At 41.8% G+C, this 19,388-nt stretch overlaps 1 pseudogene; it reads right to left on the bottom strand.

Annotated features, from left to right (window-relative positions):
- Window positions 1-9,457: 9,457 nt before the first annotated feature.
- Window positions 9,458-18,767, bottom strand: LOC115325169 (annotated as a pseudogene).
- Between the last annotated feature and the right edge of the window lie 621 nt (window positions 18,768-19,388).

The raw sequence follows: 19,388 nt of genomic DNA, 5'->3' as shown, positions 1-19,388 counted from the left end.
ATAAGACACCAGCAAATGAAGTGACATTTCCGAGCAAGGGACGAGCAGCCTTGGGCCAAGGCGGCGACAAGCAGCCAAAACATAACGCTGGCACGAACGCAGGAAGAGATGCTTAACAAGCTTTGGTCGGGTTTTGCCTAATCCGGTAATTCACGCAGGCGCCGCGCCTCCAGCTGCAATCGTGAAAGACGGGGACACTCCGAGGGTTGTTGATGTTTTCATGTTGTCTGCCTTTTGTGAGTTCTGACCGAAGCGGTTTGGGGGTTCCACGGGTAGGCGCCACTGGAATGACCTCGCAGCTGAGCGCCTGTTCCCATGGTCGCCTCGTCGTCAGCGCATACTCCCTTGCAAAGCCGGACTCGCCCGCGCACGAACGCAGACACGGGTAATCCGTTCATGGAAGCACCTTCCCGCTTCCAGCTGCAACTGTACGAGCGACGATGCTTGTTCACGTAATCCTACACGTCCTTCCGATACCGTAGTCGCCGGCGACGATTTCGAGTCACCCTTGGGAAATCCTTTTGTTCGATCCGACGATAACCGCAAAGTGTACTTCGTTTCAACTTTTGTTAAACCAAAACAATTTTTTTCTTCAGTAGCGTAGCACTAGCTCCGCAACGAAACGCGCAGTCGTCCGGATGATCTTATTGTCGTGGCGCGAGACTTGAATCCTTGACGGACAGGTGCGCTCGCTCAGCGTACTCTCCGAACGTCGTGGGAATAAAGACAGGCCAGTCATAACAATCTCAACTTGCCTAAGAAAAAAATAATAAAAAGGAGGAGAGTTTTTTTTTCTTTTTTTTTTTTTTATAAAAGACTTTTTAGCCGAGGCCAACCTCACATGTTTGGTCATAGACGCCGAAGATGCTGACATTCGCTTTCCCGACCCTGCACAGCTTGTTTCTGAAATTCAACGCTGTCGTTCCCCCAAGCGCGTCGGTGGAGCGTCTTTTTAGCTTGGCCATTGGAACGTCTTCAGTAGGAAAAGGGAACAACTCTCCGATAAGGACGTTGAAAGTCAATTGCTTCTGCGAGCGAATAAACTATTTTGGTGAAAACGCAAGCCATAAAATGACTGCATTTATTTTAGGCTTAGTGGGTTTTTCACGGATCAAAACTGCTGTTCATTTTGCTACCACAAAAATATAAAAGGGTAACTTCGAAAGTAACTTCAAAGTAACTCGCTACTTTTTTACGGTAGTTAGTAGTTTACTCAATTACTATTACAAATGCGTAATTTCTACTCTACTCCAATTACTTTTGGCGTAAATACTCAGTAACTTAACTTAACTACCTTTTTTGAGTAATTTGTACATGTCTCCCACCGACGCCATGTTTGCGGCGCGAGTTCATGATACGTGCGCTTCAGCGCATCCCGAGGGAACGGGAAATTCACCCCCCCGCGGAGGAAGGCAAGGAGAAAACGTAGTCCCTTGTCTGTGAAACGATAATTGCAATATCGCGTATTCTAAACTAGAACTATTTTACGTCTTGTGAAATTATCATACACAACATATCTAAATGATATGTTGTGTATGATATAATCATACACATGTATAATCTAGTGGAGATATTGAATTTGTTCATGGGTGACGTGACACGAAGTCATGTGACATCATTTTCCCTGTTACATTTAGCGGGGAAAATGAATTGGTGTTTAGGTCACGTGACATAAATTTCTCCGCTCACTTGAGTGGAGAAACGTAACCTGCTGAAGTTTGTGGGGAAGTTTTCTCGCTATATTTAGCGGGGTATTTAGTGTTTTCGCTAGATTTAGTGAAAACATATTGGCTAAATTTAGCGGGTAAATGTTTCCGCTAAATTTAGGGAAATTTCCCGCTAAATGAAAGGGAGCAGAAGACGGAGAGGGTTGTGGAGAAGGGGCACATACTCCCCTCCGTGTCTTCCCACTCTCCTTCTCAAGAGCTGCACTGTAATTGTACATTACAGAAAAGTGTAAGGGTCTTTCATTTCTCATCTTATGTTTTTTCAAGTGCGCTCGCAGGACAAATCTGGGTTGTGCTGATCATCCACGCACAGTTTAGAAGCTCCTGAGCGGCAAGAGTGGGAGATTCGTCGGACAGCTCAAGGAACACCTTTGTTCAGTGTTGAATTTATAAGCATCATCTTTTGAGCAAAGTAAGCTTTGCTGGATCTATGAATAAATACTTGCTACCAAATTTACAACGTCATTACATTTTGCCACTGCTATTAGTGCTCCTCGAGGACCTTGGACGGCAGCTTATTGGTGTGCCAACCTTATGCTAATTTGAAACCAATCGCTGATGTAGAGACTCGCTGACATCCAGCGTTCCAAAAGAACGCTGGATGTCCGCGAGTCTCTCCCGAACGATGGAAGCGGAAAAAGAAACATACAATCATATAGTATTAGGGAACATCCACAGGGTGTTTTTTATGCTGCACAGATGTGTAGGAAAGCGGCAGTAAAAGCTTCACTTACGCGGTCCGTGCAAATGAGTTATATGGCCAAAAGGGCATAATAAAAGCTAATTGTAATGTTGAGTCGGCTTATTAAAAGGAAGTGCAATAATCCATTAAAAAAATTAGATGGAGGTTTATTCTAGCGTAGTCTTATCCCGTGAATCAGAATGCGCGAGATTGGAGATTTCAAAAGCTATTTTTGTGACGTCACTCTGCGGGAAAGAGGGCCTTCAGCGGTACTTTGAAAAAGTTTCTATACTTCCCAGATTGGCCAAATAAAGAAATATTTTTATATTCCAGGTCCTGGAGCTCAAATGAAGAATATTTAAATATTTCCTCGATTACAAAACCGCTTCAGCTTCCCTTTAAGTATAAAATGTTCCTTAAATTTTTAATTAGTGGAAATAAGCATAAAGTTCGAATTAGACACTTGATAAGGGTCATCGAAAAACACTAAACTATTTTTATAAAGATCTAAGACAGAAGCAGCATTTTACGGCCTTCTGAAAAAATGCTCAATTTGGACACCTTTCTAGATTTACGTTTCTTATCATAGCGCATCTTTGCGCCCGCGACCCTGCTGCCCGGTAGTCGCAGTGCAAAGCCACCCCCTCGCCTCCCTCGTAGGGTGGAGAAAGCATGGCGCACATGTGTTGCGTGTCTAAGCTCCTGGGGAACAGGACCGTGGGCGCAGAAATGTGCTCCGATAAGAAACCGAAAACAAGAAACATGTCCAAATGACGCGTTTGTACAGAACGCGTAAAATACTACCCCTCCGTTATATCCTTCTAAAGAGAGTTGATTTAGTGGCTTTCGACGACTCTTAGCAAGTTTCTAATTCAAGCCATACGTTTATTTTTACAAAATAAAAGGTTAATTAACGAATTGCATTTAATTGGCCCACTCAGCGTTATGATTAGGCCAATATACCACGTAATTCTGGCGGTATAACTCACCTTCACAAACCGCATAAGTATAGCTTTCACAATCTTCTTAAACAAATATGTAAAGCTTAAAAACATCGCCATGTATACCAGTAAAGAGGCGTTACAATCATGGTGGAGCCACGTGGGTGAATTCTCCCCATGGCTCCACCATGGTGGTATCGAATTTTCGCTTTCGAATTCTCCCACAATACGTTATGCTTTCATGGTTCCGTCCGCCTGCATGGTTCCTACATGGTTCCGACTTAATGCGCTGCGCTTGTAAAGCATGTCCCATAATACGACACGCTTGTATAGTTACGTCCGCCTGTATCATTCCGCCTTAATCCACTATGCTGGAGCCGCCGTTTTGCTGGTATAGGATGTCCTATAATACGACACGCTTGTATGGGTTTTTTTTTCATCGTCTTTCCACCAACAAGATTTTCTAACATGGCTGTAACCTTTATAACTGAAACAACATCATGTTTTCGCAGACCATAATAAATATTTCTCCACCGCTCTCCAGGAGATCCTCCTCCTTGATGACGCCCCAGACAGTGTTGAGTGCCCGTTGACAGGAAACAAAGACTCGGCGGCCTCCTAGGGTTGAACTGTTGAAGCATTGCAGTACTTTCATTCTTTTCCACTACCTTAACAAGGATGTATATACAGCCCATTTGCTTGCTTTGGAAGACGCTCCAATGACTTGTTCGAGGCACTTGGCTAGCAGGAAGGGCGATACCTTGGACAAAAGTAGAATTTCACTTGAAGTATATACTGCAAGAAAACAAGGGTAGGTTTTTGGTTCGCTAGCTCTTGCAAAAGTAAGGGGAGTGAGGCAGGTTCATTTCGAAGCCCGCTTGGCTCGGGGTTTTGGAGTTCGGGAAGTTATAGGAAGTAAAACATATTTGTTCTGCTGTGGTGCACTGATCGCCACCGAGCCCAACATGGGCACAGCCAACGAGCTATAAGGAAAAGTGTTTTGCTGTATGCGCTGGCCTATTAGTACTGCGCAGGCATTATAACCAAGTGTGGTTCAAGATAAGGGTATATATCGCGACACGAAGTTGACCCTTGCCGGCAAAGGAGATAAAAACGAAGAGTAAGGAGAGGGTGAATAGACAAAGAAGAGAGGAGACAGCAGAAGGAAAGGCGAATAACTGAATCATATCTTGCCGGGCATTACAAGGACACACGTCCCTAAGAAGCACGGGCGGAAGTGTTATATTTCATAGGAGGAAGGGGGAGGGGGGCAAGAATCCAAACCTACGCCTCACTCATCTCAACCACCAGGGTGCCCTTTTCGTACGCACGGGTGAGCCACGCACAGCCCGGCGTCGGTGGTCATAACCACATGGATCGGGTTCCGTGGCGACGCCACTCACGAAACACCTACTGACCCAGGTGACCCCTGTGGGGGAACGTGTTTGCGTATCGTGTTCATAGAGGCTAAACCCACCACTCAGTCACACAAATGTTGATTTATTGTCTCTCAAAGATAAATTGATCCGTACTGAGGTTTTATGCCAAAACTCACAGGAACAAAAAGGGAGGGGCAACACAAGAAAAGCAGTACTTTGTCCTGCCACCTTTTAATGTGTCGCCTCTCAGATTTGTTGACGTTCTTTTGACGTAAGCCCTTAGAATGTATCAAGACAAAATAGCCCATCTTGCAGTTTAAATTGATCATTGCAACAGCTGAGATCAATGGACAACCTGCAATTCTCCCTCCATGTGTCTGGTAGCGAGGCCCCCGTTTTCATCCGGCGTGAAAGCACTCAATAAATCCCTCATATCCTCCAGTGCCAAGGCTGACTTTCTTCGCCAGTAGGAGACTTTTTAATCCCCAACACGTCTACGGCACTTAGACTGGCACGGTCCGCTTGACCACCGGCGTACATCTGTGGTGTGAAGGGGTTTGGGTGATGGATTCGGGACAGCATTTGTCGCCGGATTGACGCTGTATGCTCACCGATTGCCTTATACGTACAAAGCATTTGTCAGGAGAGAGAGGGATCGGGAGACAAGGGTTAGGGGGCTAAATAAGGAGAGAGCACGCCTTGGGCTTAAGCTTTGATAGTGCAGAGAGTTGGAAGGGAGAGCTGTAACAGTCGTCAGAAGACTGACAAGAGAACGGGACTTCTGAGTCAGTAAACTGTTGTGATCGCGCTCGCTGCGTTTTGCGACTTTCTTGTGAGCGACTGGAGCAACGCTTTATCGAATCGGGCGTGGGAAGACTTTGAGTGGCATACTAGTTTATTTTTAAAGATGGTTTGTGATCTGGGAGTTGATACCTTACCATGTAGCTGACCGGCAGGCGAAGGGGTTGCCTAACAAGTGTAAAAACGGACCGTATCATGCTGCTGCAAAATTTAAGGAGCACTGTAAATATTTGGGTTTATTTGCAGGAAAGGCTCGAAGACCTTTTGTGAGCACATAAAAAAAATTAACCATCGAACTGCCACCGCCGGCTATACCCGTGCGCGTTCCCGAGTGGTTTCAGTTTCGGTTTGCTACCTGCCCTCCGCAAGTGGTCTATTATTTTTTTTTAAACATGTGGCGGCATGTATGAGCATGCGACTAAAATATTGCTATAACTTGTAACGGGACGTGTAAATTGCATTTGGTTTGATTCTTAGGTGCCTTTTGATTTCGTACGGCTCTTCGCTCTTTCAGAATAACGAATATACGTCGTTCAACCTCGTACTGCATGCGAACACTGAGATTTGGAAATAACAAATGACCTCTGTAATCGACGACTGTGGAAACAGGAAATTACAGTTCCGAATAAACAAAAGCCGAGTAAGGCCGCTCAAAAGTGTGACCTCACGGTGCGAGGTTGAGCTGCCGCTGAAAAGTACCGTGTCTCAAAATCTGCAACACTCGAATATTGTTATAGGGCCAAGTCGCGCAACAATATTTTTGCACGTTAATATTGAGGATCTATCATAAACACATAATTTTCAGAGTGCATGCTTGAACGTTAGAAACCAAAAATGTGTTCGGCATGCTGACAATAAATGTCCAGGAACGCAGCGGCTTAATGAATGAAGCTGCCCTTTTAGAAGGAAGATTTCACTGGACACAAGAGCAAGCTCTTAATATGATCGTGTACACAACCGAACAATGCACAAATATCGCGAAATACAAAACACCAAAGTTCAGGATATGGAAGTTTCGGCGGTAACTGGCAGAAAATGGCATTGCAAGCGATTAAAAGGTCCACGCTCGAGGGATGTTAACCTTTTCCAAGGGATATATTAGGAAACAACTTTCAACAATATTGATAGAAAAAAAAAAGTTGCGAAGGATAACAGCCTTGCTGCCGTTTTGCTTTCACTGATGTTTCTTATTTTATGCTTTAATTAACTGGGGCATGTTTTTTTCGGTTTTATTGAGGGAGAGTAGAGGCTCATTCAAGCATCGCGTCTTTCTCACTGCACTCCCCACCCACCTTTTGGTTTTTTTCTTAGCGGATGCTATCCGCAAAAGAAATAACTAAAATGATAAACACTTAAGCTTTGCAAGGTGCCACGTTTCGTCCCTCCCCTGCCCTTTGAAGCGGTTGTGTCCAATTAATGAAGCAGTAGTCAAGTTTGTGATAAGTGCTTGCTCAAATACAAAATCTCAACTTCGTTCGTTTGCGTTTGGGGTGTGTTCTTTCTAACTTTATACAGTCAATTTTTATTTAAAAAAAAAAAAGTTAGTTATCTCCGGGACAGATTAGTTTTGCTGTGTTGTAGGCGTTACCAAATTAAAGTAACGAAATACTTTATTCGTTACTCGCCAATAAAATTAAAGCTTTACCGCTCAACGTTATTTCAAAATAAAAGGTGCGCAATGCCGTTACCATTCCTCATAAAATATAAGGCACATTATTTTGGGTTACTTTTCTAATTATGATTTGGCACGGTTTATTGTTTTGACGTTGCAGGTATGCTTAAGCACCATATTTCAAGAAACACAGTGTCACGCAGAAACTCCACATAGTTGCTTCATCTTTTTCACGGTCACACCTAAATACTCACAACAAAAATCGCACAGACAAACGCACAAAAACATTCACATGGCTTGGGCGTTGAAATACGAAGCGAATTGGGGAGTACCTTTTTCAAGTCTTGGGAAGAAAAAGTAACGAGTAGCGTAACTCCCTTACCCGTTACTCGAAAAAAGTACCGTAATTACTTAAGCCGTTACCGTTTTGAAAGGACAATAGGGAGTTTAAGGGAACCGTTTTTGCACAGCCGATACGGTACGATGGGCCCTCCGGTACGAACTGCGCATGCGCTTCCACAGAAGACTCCCAGATGCGCAGCTCGTATCGGAGGGCCCATTGTACCGTGTCGGATGCGCAAAAACGGTTCCCTTAAACTTCCTAATGAGTACGCTACAGCTTACCGAAAAAAAAAAGTTACACGTTACCGGTAACGGCGTTACTTGTTACGCGTTACCGCCAACACTGGCTTTATGTGACGTTTTACCGGCTCGAATGATCACCGGACGCCATGTTAATGAACTTTCTTCGTGTCTTCTTACGCATGGAGGCAGTGTTTTCCAGCTCGGTTGAGTTTCTTTGCCTCATGATATACTGCGTCTGCCGGTGCAGTCGGCGACACAGGGAAGCATCGACTGGTAGTCCATTTGAAAACATACTTTGAGATTAGGGAATGCCTGCTCTTTCTTTGATACATTGCAAGAGGCCTAAATTCCTCATCTGCAGAAAGCACTTGGTGAAATGTGTATGAACTTAATATATTAATTATAGTAAAAAGAATGCCCAAAGTACTTGTAGGGTACTCGAGAATGTGCATTAGGCGGAAGTGTACCTGGATTATTTCTTCAGTGTATTGTTTGCGTAAGTGGTGCGAATCGCGCATATATAAACTGTCGATAACTCGTTCTGTCAGAGCGGTAAGGAAGATGTGTGATTTCCGCAGCAAAGTGCGATGGCAAAAGATAATCAATGTCCACTGTATTATTAAAACTGCTTAAACACTGAACATACTAAATGCATGCCAAGCAGGAATGCCGGGTGTTTCTGGCGTTAAAACCCTCATGTAAATCAACCAATGAACTGAATATATGAAAATATTTTCACCGAGGTCTGTTTACGTGGTTTTTAAAAAAAATGACATTTAAGCAAAATAAAAACAAATATATGCTTTTTCTTGTGCACACGGACGAAAACGTCAAAAACCATCTGATTGACGCTGCTAATCATAAAGGGCACCACACACGATCGGATTTGTTGACTCAGCTCTCGTGCATTCACCTCAAAGAATCATTTTTGCATTTTTTGCTTCATGTTGTGCCATATGTACGTAGCAGCGTCGAAAATTTTTTTTTTTCCTTTTCCCTTATGTGCATAGGAGAGCGACAGTTTTCTTTATAATTTTTTCCTGGAATATGACCTTTGAGTATGATAGATGCAACATCTAAAGACACGTTTGTGAAAATGATTTTTTACACTCCGAATAGTTGTATTGTGAATACAATTAGAATTATTTCTCTGTCCATAAATATTCTTGCATACAAATATAGCTCACAAAAACAAATTTGGTTTGATTAAATTACCCGAGACTGGGGAGAGAAAACTATGAAGTATCAAACCGTGGAAGAGAAATACAAAGTGATCGGAAGACAACGTCTCGAGGCGTTGTCTTCCTATCATTTTGCCTTTCTCTTCCAGGTTTTGATGCTTCATAGTTTTCTCGCCCCAGTCTCGGGTAATTTAAATAAATCGTAATGCTACACCAGCTTGCCAGCGCTCTCACTCTTATTTCGAATTCGGCTTGTTCGTAGGAGCAGACCCACCGTAGTCCAAAACATAACCTTAAAAAAACACGTAGGTTATTTACAATTTTAATGAATTCTGTTAATCCATCTTTTAGTATTAGCTGTGAAAAAGCAAAAGAGAAAAATGCGGCCAAAAATATTTATTTATTGCGCGTACCTTTCTTTTTCTAAATATAGAGTCCGGATATTTATAGAATTCTGCCCATTATATCTTTCTGGAGGTAAAACAATTTCAAGAGCACTTTAGTGAATTTTAGCGAATACACAACATCACTGGAAGATTTTTTTTATTATTATTGATTGCCTCGAATTAAAGGAACGTCCCTCCGGACACCAGAACGGCCGATCCTATCATGTACGTGCTCCTCGGGCCGCACATAAAAACAATAGTTTCAGCCATTTCCAGCGGTTTTGCAATACGCCCCATTGGAATTTCAGCAATTATGGCTTGTCTGGTTGCGTTGGGGGTGCCCTGTGTCATGGGTGTGTCCGTGAAACCAGGGAGAATAGTGTTGACGCGAATTCCCTTGAGTGCAACTTCCAGCGCCACAGATTTGGTAAAGGAGATGACGGCGCCCTTCGAAGCCGAGTAGGCACTCAGGTACCTGCGACCGCCCTTGCCAGATACGCTGGCAATGTTTAGAATGGTGCGGCCTGTGGCGTTCTCATTCTTGAGCATCGTTTTCACAGCTGCTTGAGTGACGAGGTAAGTGCCCTGTAATTAAAGAAAGAGATGTTATTTCTTTTGTGACTTTTCACTTGAACATTATTATATACAGGGTGATTCAAGGAGAGGCCAGGCTCTTTAAATCGACCGCAAATTTCAGTTTCTTAACCTATCGCGCTACGACTTCGTGCAGCGTTGCCCACAGATGGTGCATTTTTTTTTTGTAAAATTTGCAAAGAACGAACTCACCTGAGGAGAAAGTAAAGAAAGAAAAAGGCTTAGCTTCTGTGGAAACGCAGCGACGCCACCGGTCTTCAAACAGCACGACGCCCTTTCGCACGGGAGACAAGAGATGGCGCAACGAACGCCGCCAACGAACGAGCATACGGCGCCGAGAGCCGGCGTCTTTAGCAACTATCTTTTCGGCTCAAAAGCGGCGCGCGTTCCGCAAAACAAAAACAAGCGCGGTAATAACAATGAACTGCAGTTCCTTGTCTGCTAAAGACGCCGGCTCTCGGCGTCGTATGCTCGTTCGTTGGCGGCAGTTGGCGTCGCGACCGCTTGCGCCACCTCTTGTCTCCCGTGCGAAACGGCGCCGTGTTGTTTAAAGACCGGTGGCTTCGCTGCGTTTCCATAGGAGCTAAGACTTTTTCTTTCTCTACTTTTTCCTCAGGCAAGTACGCTCCTTAGAAATATTACCAAAAAAATTCACCATCTTTGGGCAACGCTGCACAAAGTAGTAGCGCGAGAGGTTAAGAAACCGAATTTTGCGGTTGATCTAAAGAGCCTCGCCTCTCCTCGAATCACCGTGTAGTTCGTTTCGCATTAAGTACGAGCAAATCGGAAGGTACAAGCACGCACATGCGGACCTGAACGATACTTCATCTACACGAGGTCGCAAGCTCGGTGTAGGCACGCTGAATGCCCGGAGTTCTCTATTCTAGCTGCTACTTCGCTCATAGTTAATATGGAACGGAGTTTGCCGTTGGTAAATGACTCGTTGGACCTTTCTACAAAATGTTGAAAGCACGAGCATAACGAGCATCAGTTAAAATTAAATGAAGGTTTAGTTTATATACACTGAAAGTGTGACCCATAAAAGGCTACAAAAACATGTCAAGAAGGAATGCCTCTATCATCAGTTGCTGTTGGTAAAACGTGAATGAGTACTCCAATACTACACAGTAGTATTTTAACAAAATATAAATAAACTGTACTCGTGATGTAAATTAAATGATCACTGTTAACGTTTTGTTAGCATATCCATTCAGGATTTGAGAAGAAAGAGAAACCTCCGATTATAATATTATTATCTATTAGTTTTGTGGGCTAGACGGTTTAAAAGAGTCCCTGGATTCAAGTCCACATAGCGCAGCATAATCCGTAGATGAATACCAGCGCGATCTTGCGTCTTGGGTTTGACGAAAAAAAAATAAAAAATAGCCCATCGGAGCATTTTTTTTTGTTTTATAAAATCTGCATAGGTATTCGCCACGCAAAAACAAATATGACCAGTGATATTTTTTTCTTTTAATAGTGTTTGTCTTCACTGTTTCATTTTAAACCCATTATTAATACAAACTCAGTGGTCTTTGCCGTTGAGGCGCTACTGCCAACTCACATATGGTGCCATTGTGATAGTCACACACGGGACAACAAATAGGAGACCACTCCCGGCCACTTGGAAAAGCGAGCTATCGCCACACTTTTCCATTTAGCCCACCTTATTACCAGACAGATCAACAGCTAGCGCTCCAATGCTAGACACATTAGACATTGCTCTGAAGCAATCTTTATGTGATGACCGTAATGATAATATAATTAAAAAGAGAGGAGATGCGAGATTTTCTTATGTCTGATCTCCGAGTAAAGAAATCACTTTTCTGGTCTGGTTATAAGTACTACCTATAAAACACCACAAACACATGATTACAGCCAGCATTTTAGCACGTTACATATATTGTTCTGCCGGCCATATGCCCTCTTGAATAATTAACCTTCGTAGCATAAAGCATGAACGTTCAGTAACGCACGTTTGAATGCACAAGAAAAAAAATTCCAATGGCGTCTGCATGTAGGCGAAAGAGTAAGACATCTTGCACAAATTGCGTTTTCTTTGTCTCGATCCCAAGACTGAGCCGCCGCTACTGCACCATAAGAAGGCAAAACTTGCTCGAATGTGGGGTCCTCGGGACCCCATCTCTTGAACAGACACCGGAGCGTGCTATCGTTTTGTACAACAAAATAAAAAATTTAATATTCCAACCCTGCAGCGTAACAGGGGACAGACGACGCGGAGAAAGAAATTAAGGTGTGAAGTAAAAGGAAAGGCGAATTATCGAATTATCGTTGGTGCCGAGTTTCGCCAGGGAAATCTGTGTAGATAACGAAACAAAAACATTTGCTAAGAAAAGCAAACAACAAACATAAAAAGGAGTGTCTAGTTTCAGTGTGGGGTCGTAGCAAGCTACCACACTTCCTTTGCGTGGCGTACTATGAGACGGAAATAGCATGTTACACGCCGGCTTCGGAAAGCAGGCCCTGCAGAGCATGCCACATAATACCATATCTCGATCGCTCCGGCCTGTGTTCATTTTCTATGACTCTAGTGCATAAACCTACTACGAATTCTTGTTCTAAAAACACAAGCGGTCTATCGCTCGTCAGAATGTTTCTCTGTCCGCCCCCCCCCCCCTCTCCAATTATCTTACGCTTTGTAAACATAATTTACTTGTGAAGCTAGCATGTATGTCGTAACGTGTATGAATTCGCAAAAAAAAAAGAAATTTATATATATATATATATATATATATATATATATATATATATATATATATATATATATATATATATATATATATATATATATATATATATAATGACATCTTGGGGCTAAGTAGGCTGTAGGCGTATTTTTATAAAAGTAGAAGCCACCGAGGGTCAAACAAACTTGGAATGCTTAATTCAACATGTATAAGTCATGCGAAAACCGCGACGTTTCAAAGGGGGACCCTTCTTCCTGATGTGCCATGTGTGCGACTTTTTCTTTGCAAGCTAACGACGTTCTTAGTTTCTTGGCCGAAGTGCCAAATTCCCGCAAGACAGATGAAGCACTTTGGTATAAAAGTATGCTTGTATTTCTTTATTTCTCTTGTTGTGGCATTGTTTCTAACAACATCATTTTATTATTATTCATTTCGCTAGGAATTGATCTAGAAAATAATATATTTCAGTCACGATTAAACATGGTCACCGGACATGATCGACTGAACTTCTTTGAAAACACCCTTGTATAAATGGCGCGGGTGAAAAGGAGCACTGCGTCAGCTCCGAGTGTCGGGCTCCAACTTGCGCAATAGTCGACGTGACTTAAACATTAAAATGAGAAAACGTTAAGTGGTTTCGCTTCCAACAATCCAAAAGACACGACTGAATTAATCTATCAGTCAGGTTACGTGAAATTGGAATGCTGGAAAATAAAGCATTTATACCTCTTCACTCGATTGCAGAATAAAGTTTATACCAAACAGCACTTGAACGCGACCAGCAGGTGACGCAAAATAGGAATGCTGAAACGGGTTTGCGTCTTGCTTGCATAAATGCTTGATAGATATTATACAAATGAAGACGTCGTCAACTTCACAGTTACCGTAATTTGCCGTGAGTACGCGTTTAGCAGAGCAGGCAGTCTTGATTTCTTAAGGCGTCGTATTTTTTTTTTCAGTAGCTCCCTCCGCACCTCCCCCCCCTTTCCACCAGAAATATTTATACTGTGTTACACCAAACGGATGCGCATGCGGCGAAGACTGGTTGGTGGATAAATTTAGAAGATAGAACGAAACTAAAATTCTCAATGATGAATCGAAACCTGAACCATAATATTCTGAGCCCCACACTCAACCACTGCGCCAATGGCGTGGCTTCTCAAGCGTCAGTTATTAAAGGTAATAATATTTCTTGCTTTATACGGCGCGGCGAAATGCGCAAGTTACGGCAACAGGTAGCTCCTACGTTCGCTCTCACCGCACGAGTGCTCGGGCAGCCTAGGCGCAATTTCACACAAGGATCTCGCACTTGTGTCTACATTCCTTCACGGAATGATGAAAAGAGAGCTAACTTTCGACAGGGTTCATAGTACATACTACTTTTGGCAAGCATCCTAAATATATTCCGTGAACTAACTAGAATATTCGGAGTAATAGAACATCCTGGGCATAAGTTTTGCTAGCGTTAAGCGTTCACTGACGAAAACAGGGAATAAAAATACAAGATATTGCAATTGATAGACCAGGTAGCAAATACACATATCACAAAATATCGCTAAATTAGTGAAGGACATATTTATAAAAACATGGATGCAATATTATCTGTAAACAAAATTAGGAATTTTAGCAGTTATGAAATGGCCAGGGGTATGTAGAAAGGAGTGATTATGCACAAACTGTATTTTGGCAGCACGGTACCGTCCATAAGTGAGAAGTTCTATGAGGATTAGATACTCGATAAAGCAGTGTGGGTACATTGGCACTGTGGGTGTATGGGAACATGCCGCATGAGGGGGTAAATGGAGAAAATAGGATGGTCGGCCTCTTGAGCCTAGGGCAATTAGTAACCTGAGAACTGGACAAAGGCTAACTGAAATAGAGGTCAAGTGGTAGGCACGTAAAGTATAGTAGCAATTATGCATGAAAGAGTTTATACCTAAAATGAACAAACCAAACCAGAAAGCCGTAATTTAAATGCTTACATTATAGAGATGGGGTTAAGCCAATTATTTCAGCAGAAAAGAAAGTGAGAAAAGCAGAACAGACAATGTGGCAGAAAAAAATTCAAATGCCATCAGCTTTGAAATTGTATAAGCCACAAAGACACAAACTTAGTTTGAGAATTCACTGGGAGGCCATTTTGTCTGTTTCAGGAGAGAACGTGAGTGTTATGAACAAAGACATATTTAACAAGATTTTAACAAGTATAAACATGTGTGCCGTGACCATAGTAATAGCTAGGCGCGGGAACACGGGGTTTTGAAATGCACGGTATTTCGTCCTGCCCTCCCTAAAGGGTAACGGATTTGGCGAGTGCGCTGTGTTTCGTTAACGAGGACGAACGAACGGGGAAACAAATGATTATGATTACCAAAAAAAAATACCGGGGGAGAAGGTATAGAAAAGCGTGATAATACACAAGATTGATGAGGGTGATGATTCAAGAGACGTAATTTATAAGAAAATTTGAAGGGGAGTGGTGTAAATGTTTCTAGGCTAGATGGCACAAGCTACCTTTTGGTTCTTAGAGTAAGTAATACCACCCATCCATTCATCTATCTTATCATTGAAGACATACCCTTGTTGGAAGCATTCTTGTCGTCTTCAGAACGCGTCGCAATATTAAAACAAATCTTCGTCCTTACGACGCCTCACAAGATAGGGGCGTTTGGATAGGTACCGAGAAGCAATGTGGGCTCGTTCTGGTACTGGCAAAGACTTAATAAAGAAACGAGGCTCGTCCGAATTAAATCAGCGTGATATAGCTCATGGCAGGAACGTCAGAATGATATCTCAGTTTGACGTAGTCCGCAGTGGAGCACCACAAAAAACAGCCCCGTTTTTTTCTTGTTTTTTTTTTTCTTTAAACTAATTCAGAAGTAGAGAGTTATTCTTAGAGGTAGGCAACAGCTAGCTCAAGAAGTGAAATAAATATATTCTGCCGTGGTCTATTACTGTTTCTCATGGTGAGATACCAGATTATTGAGTCAGAGTGACGAAACACTTTATGCTACAAAATATTCTAACGAAAAGCAAGTAAATGCAGCTGTAAGTACAGTAAATACAAGTAAACACTCACATTGTTACAAAAATACGATAATTTAAAAATGTACGGTAATAATATATCTACATTCTGTAACAGCAATATATACTGCAGATTTTGATCATAAAGAGCGCATGCTTGATGTATGTTTTATCATTTTAGGAGCTTTTCCGGCGGGTCATATGATGCGGTTAGCGGAAGCCCGATACGTAAGACACTTTGCGGAATTTCATAGAAAAAAAAGGTATTTAATAGGAATAAAAAATAAAACTATCAAGAAGATAGAGGCTCGTTCTACTCACGTATAGATTGACGCTCATAACTTTGTCGAATACGTCTTCAGCTACGTTCGTTACGAGGGATGGGTAATGGACAATTCCACCGCTGTTGATAACGATGTCGATGCTCCCGTATGTTGCAACGACTTGTGTAAAAATATGTGTTACATTTCCCATCACTGAAATATCGGCATGAATGGCGGTGTGGTTCTCTCCTGTGTAAAAAAACGAGTCATTGCAAAAGTAATTAATTTATCAATCAAATGCATCTGAGAATCTCATATATTTTGTGTGCCAGCATCTATAAAACACGTAATTAAACTGAATGATTTTGTCTGAACCTAATAAGTTCGAGACGCCAGACGTGATAATTTATATCTATAATGTAACTTTTTTTCCGCATGTCTTCTTTCTTTCTTTTTTTTTTTTTTTTTTGAGGGGGGGGGGGGTAAATAGCCGTACAAGTAACGTTTTTTTTTTGTTTATCGAATTCCGAGATATTGAATCATGTTGGCGCCCACGAGCTCTAGCTCTGCAATCTACAACATTATTTTCTGCCGACACGACTTACCAGAATATTAATTTTCGCCGTTCCGCCTCCTCGTGCTGCAAGCTCATTGCTTCGTGCAGAGCGGAATAAAATTTAGGAAGCATGGCGAGACGACCCACTACATATTGGATATGCCAGAAACTTTATCTATGTGATTTCGTGTATGTACCGCCATATAAATACGACGCATTAATAGGCCTGTTCAAAACTCACGCGATTTAATATTAATTATGTTTCGATTTTAAATCATTTATTTATTTGTTCATTTCTTGTAATTATGAACAACTCATACCTTAGTAATGATGTACAAACTGTGAGACTAGGAATGGGGATATTTCTACACAGGGTCCGCAACGGGGCACCGTAATACGCCATTCCGAGTAGTGAGTTGGTTTGATTAACAGCGTTCATACAATAAATATTATTAAACAATTAAAATGTTTAAATATATTTTATGATTGAGAATTTATATGGGACCTTGATTTTGGTTATTCCGCAATCTTAGAGTCACACACGATATAAAATGTATGGCTTATTACTAGGCTGTTGTGCTGCATACGTGAAGCGTTCTAGCAGCACATACGTTTAGCGATAAGCTTCGCGTATGCAGGGATGATAAACCTAGGCATTTTCCAGAGCCTTCCAAACCCTCGAGCTTCTCTCCCTCAGTACGGACAGGTGGTCGAGCTCCCTCTCTGCCAAGCCTCTCCTCGTCTGCCGCTCTGGTCACGTTAGCTCCCCCGTAAACCAGTCAGCATCGAGCTTCGAGGGGCACGCTTATCAGGCTTCCCTTATCAGACTTGATAGAATGCCGAGCACCTAGCCAAAGAACATTTCAGGTTAACCAGATCGCATAAACTAAAATATTATGCATTCTGATCCTTCGTAATTCTGGAAGGGATTGTGGTTATTCCCTTTCTTTCTGTATTATGTTTTAGCCCGATATATATGCCACATTCAATTGCACTTTAGATATGTCACTATTCAAAGGCTCTCATAAATACAAAAGATCATAGTATTAAACAAACAGTACTAAAAGCTTTGCAAACGTAGCGGATTGTTTTTTTTTCCTTGGATCATCTCACGACGCTCAATTATTAAACTCTTTACACTAATTAAATAATGATTAAAGTGAGCCACCAAAGCCTAATTTTTATTTTATGAAAAAGATTAGTGCGACAAATTGAGGCCGCTGTGCTCAAGTGATGGACACAAATTAGCAACAGAATTATTCCGTGTTTAACTGCTTTAAACCTGGCAGCAGGTATGTACAAGACACTTTAGAGAAAAACTCTTTTAATTAAAAAGGGGGATCGTTTAATTAAATAGAGCCTCTCAAAAAAGGTGTACAAAAAGATGCTATTTATTGCCAGGTTACTCATCTAAGCAAACACAAATTTTAAGTTTTAGATTTGCGTGTCACAACATCCCCCAGAGAAATATTTACTTCGTTAATTATGGAAGTCATTACGTTCGCATATGCCCGTGAGCATGCCATACGTCCAAACTCAAAATGATCTCATACAAAAAAAAATATCCCAATTTATCTCCTCTACTTTATTCCTTGACCTCAGTACTGTCGTATGTCCAATTAACCTAAATCTAAATGGATGACGCAAACATGGACAGCAGACCATTCGTCATGAGCACGTCAGCAAATTTTTGTATTTGTAACACACGGGGCGATATCTAATTTACAGACAGACGTGAGTTTGTTCATAAATATTGTAAGCTGCCAGTGTACAAATATGCTTGTACACTGTATTATGTACAAATATTTCGCATAAATCATAATATTAGTATCTGAGAAGCCCCAGTTCCTAATAATATTGCTGTATTTAGAATACTGTTTCACAATAAAAACAAAACATGAAACGAAAACATCAGAAAACTATTGACCGGAGCGAGACGACAATTTTTTTGCAATGTAAACAAAATCCTCTAACTCACCCTTTAGAAGTTTTAGGGTTTCTTGAGATCCCGTGTCATTGATGTCGGCTATGATCACATGAGCACCTTCTCGGTCCAGCACCTGGCACACACTCCGCCCTATTCCACTCGCTCCACCAGTTACGATTGCCACCTTTCCGGTCAGTAGAGGTTCCTTAAGCTTTCTAACATCCTCCACTTCTTTAGGGAGTGTAACTTTACTGTCTGACACAGTTTCGTCTGCGTTGATTGCGTTATACAAGCAGTACAAAAGTGAACACACAAGTACGCGGCTAAGCAGGGAAACGTGGAGCATGTTAGATAGTAAAAAGCTAAGAAGAGATAGGACGAGGTGGAGAAAAACGCAGCCGAGGAGTAAGCGACGTAGAAAAAATTAACAACCTTTATATACGCCGAAGAAATGTCAGGCATTCTCCACTCCATAAAGGTCTCACTGAATACAACCATTTCCAATGCTTTTGATAGCAAGCTTTGAACTAAAAGCAACGACGAGCACACAGCTGGTGTTGACTTGCGTTACTGAAAGGTCACAAACGCCATTTTTCTATCTTTCAACATGGCGCCGTGCTTTTGCGTCTTCTAGAATGCGTAGCTATCATTGTGGTTAGCACTTCGTTGCGCTTCGAAGTGCTGAATGCGTAGTTATCACTGCGTAGTTATCACTGCGGAAATATCATTTCTTAATGATTCCTTCGCTTTTTTATAATGTGTCATTCAACCTTTAATGGCTTTCCCATTCATTAAAATGTCCTTTAACATGTAGACGCACTTTAAAGGATGGATAAATATCGACACTTCTTTTTATAATTGAAACACTTTTCGTAGATTTAAAATATTTCACTACACTAAATAAAAGAGTATGCAGAGTTTATATCAGAAGCGAAATATATCAGTGGAAACGTACTATAGTCGGTTACAGGTCAAGAAGGTAGCGGCAAATGCCCCTCAAAGGGAATCAGATATCCCTTCGC

This window comes from Ixodes scapularis, unplaced genomic scaffold (genome assembly GCF_016920785.2).
Source record: "Ixodes scapularis isolate PalLabHiFi unplaced genomic scaffold, ASM1692078v2 PGA_scaffold5__190_contigs__length_132052651, whole genome shotgun sequence".
In the NCBI taxonomy this organism is placed as follows: domain Eukaryota; kingdom Metazoa; phylum Arthropoda; class Arachnida; order Ixodida; family Ixodidae; genus Ixodes; species Ixodes scapularis.
Note: the sequence above shows the minus strand (reverse complement) of the source record. Positions and strands in the feature narration are given on the sequence as shown.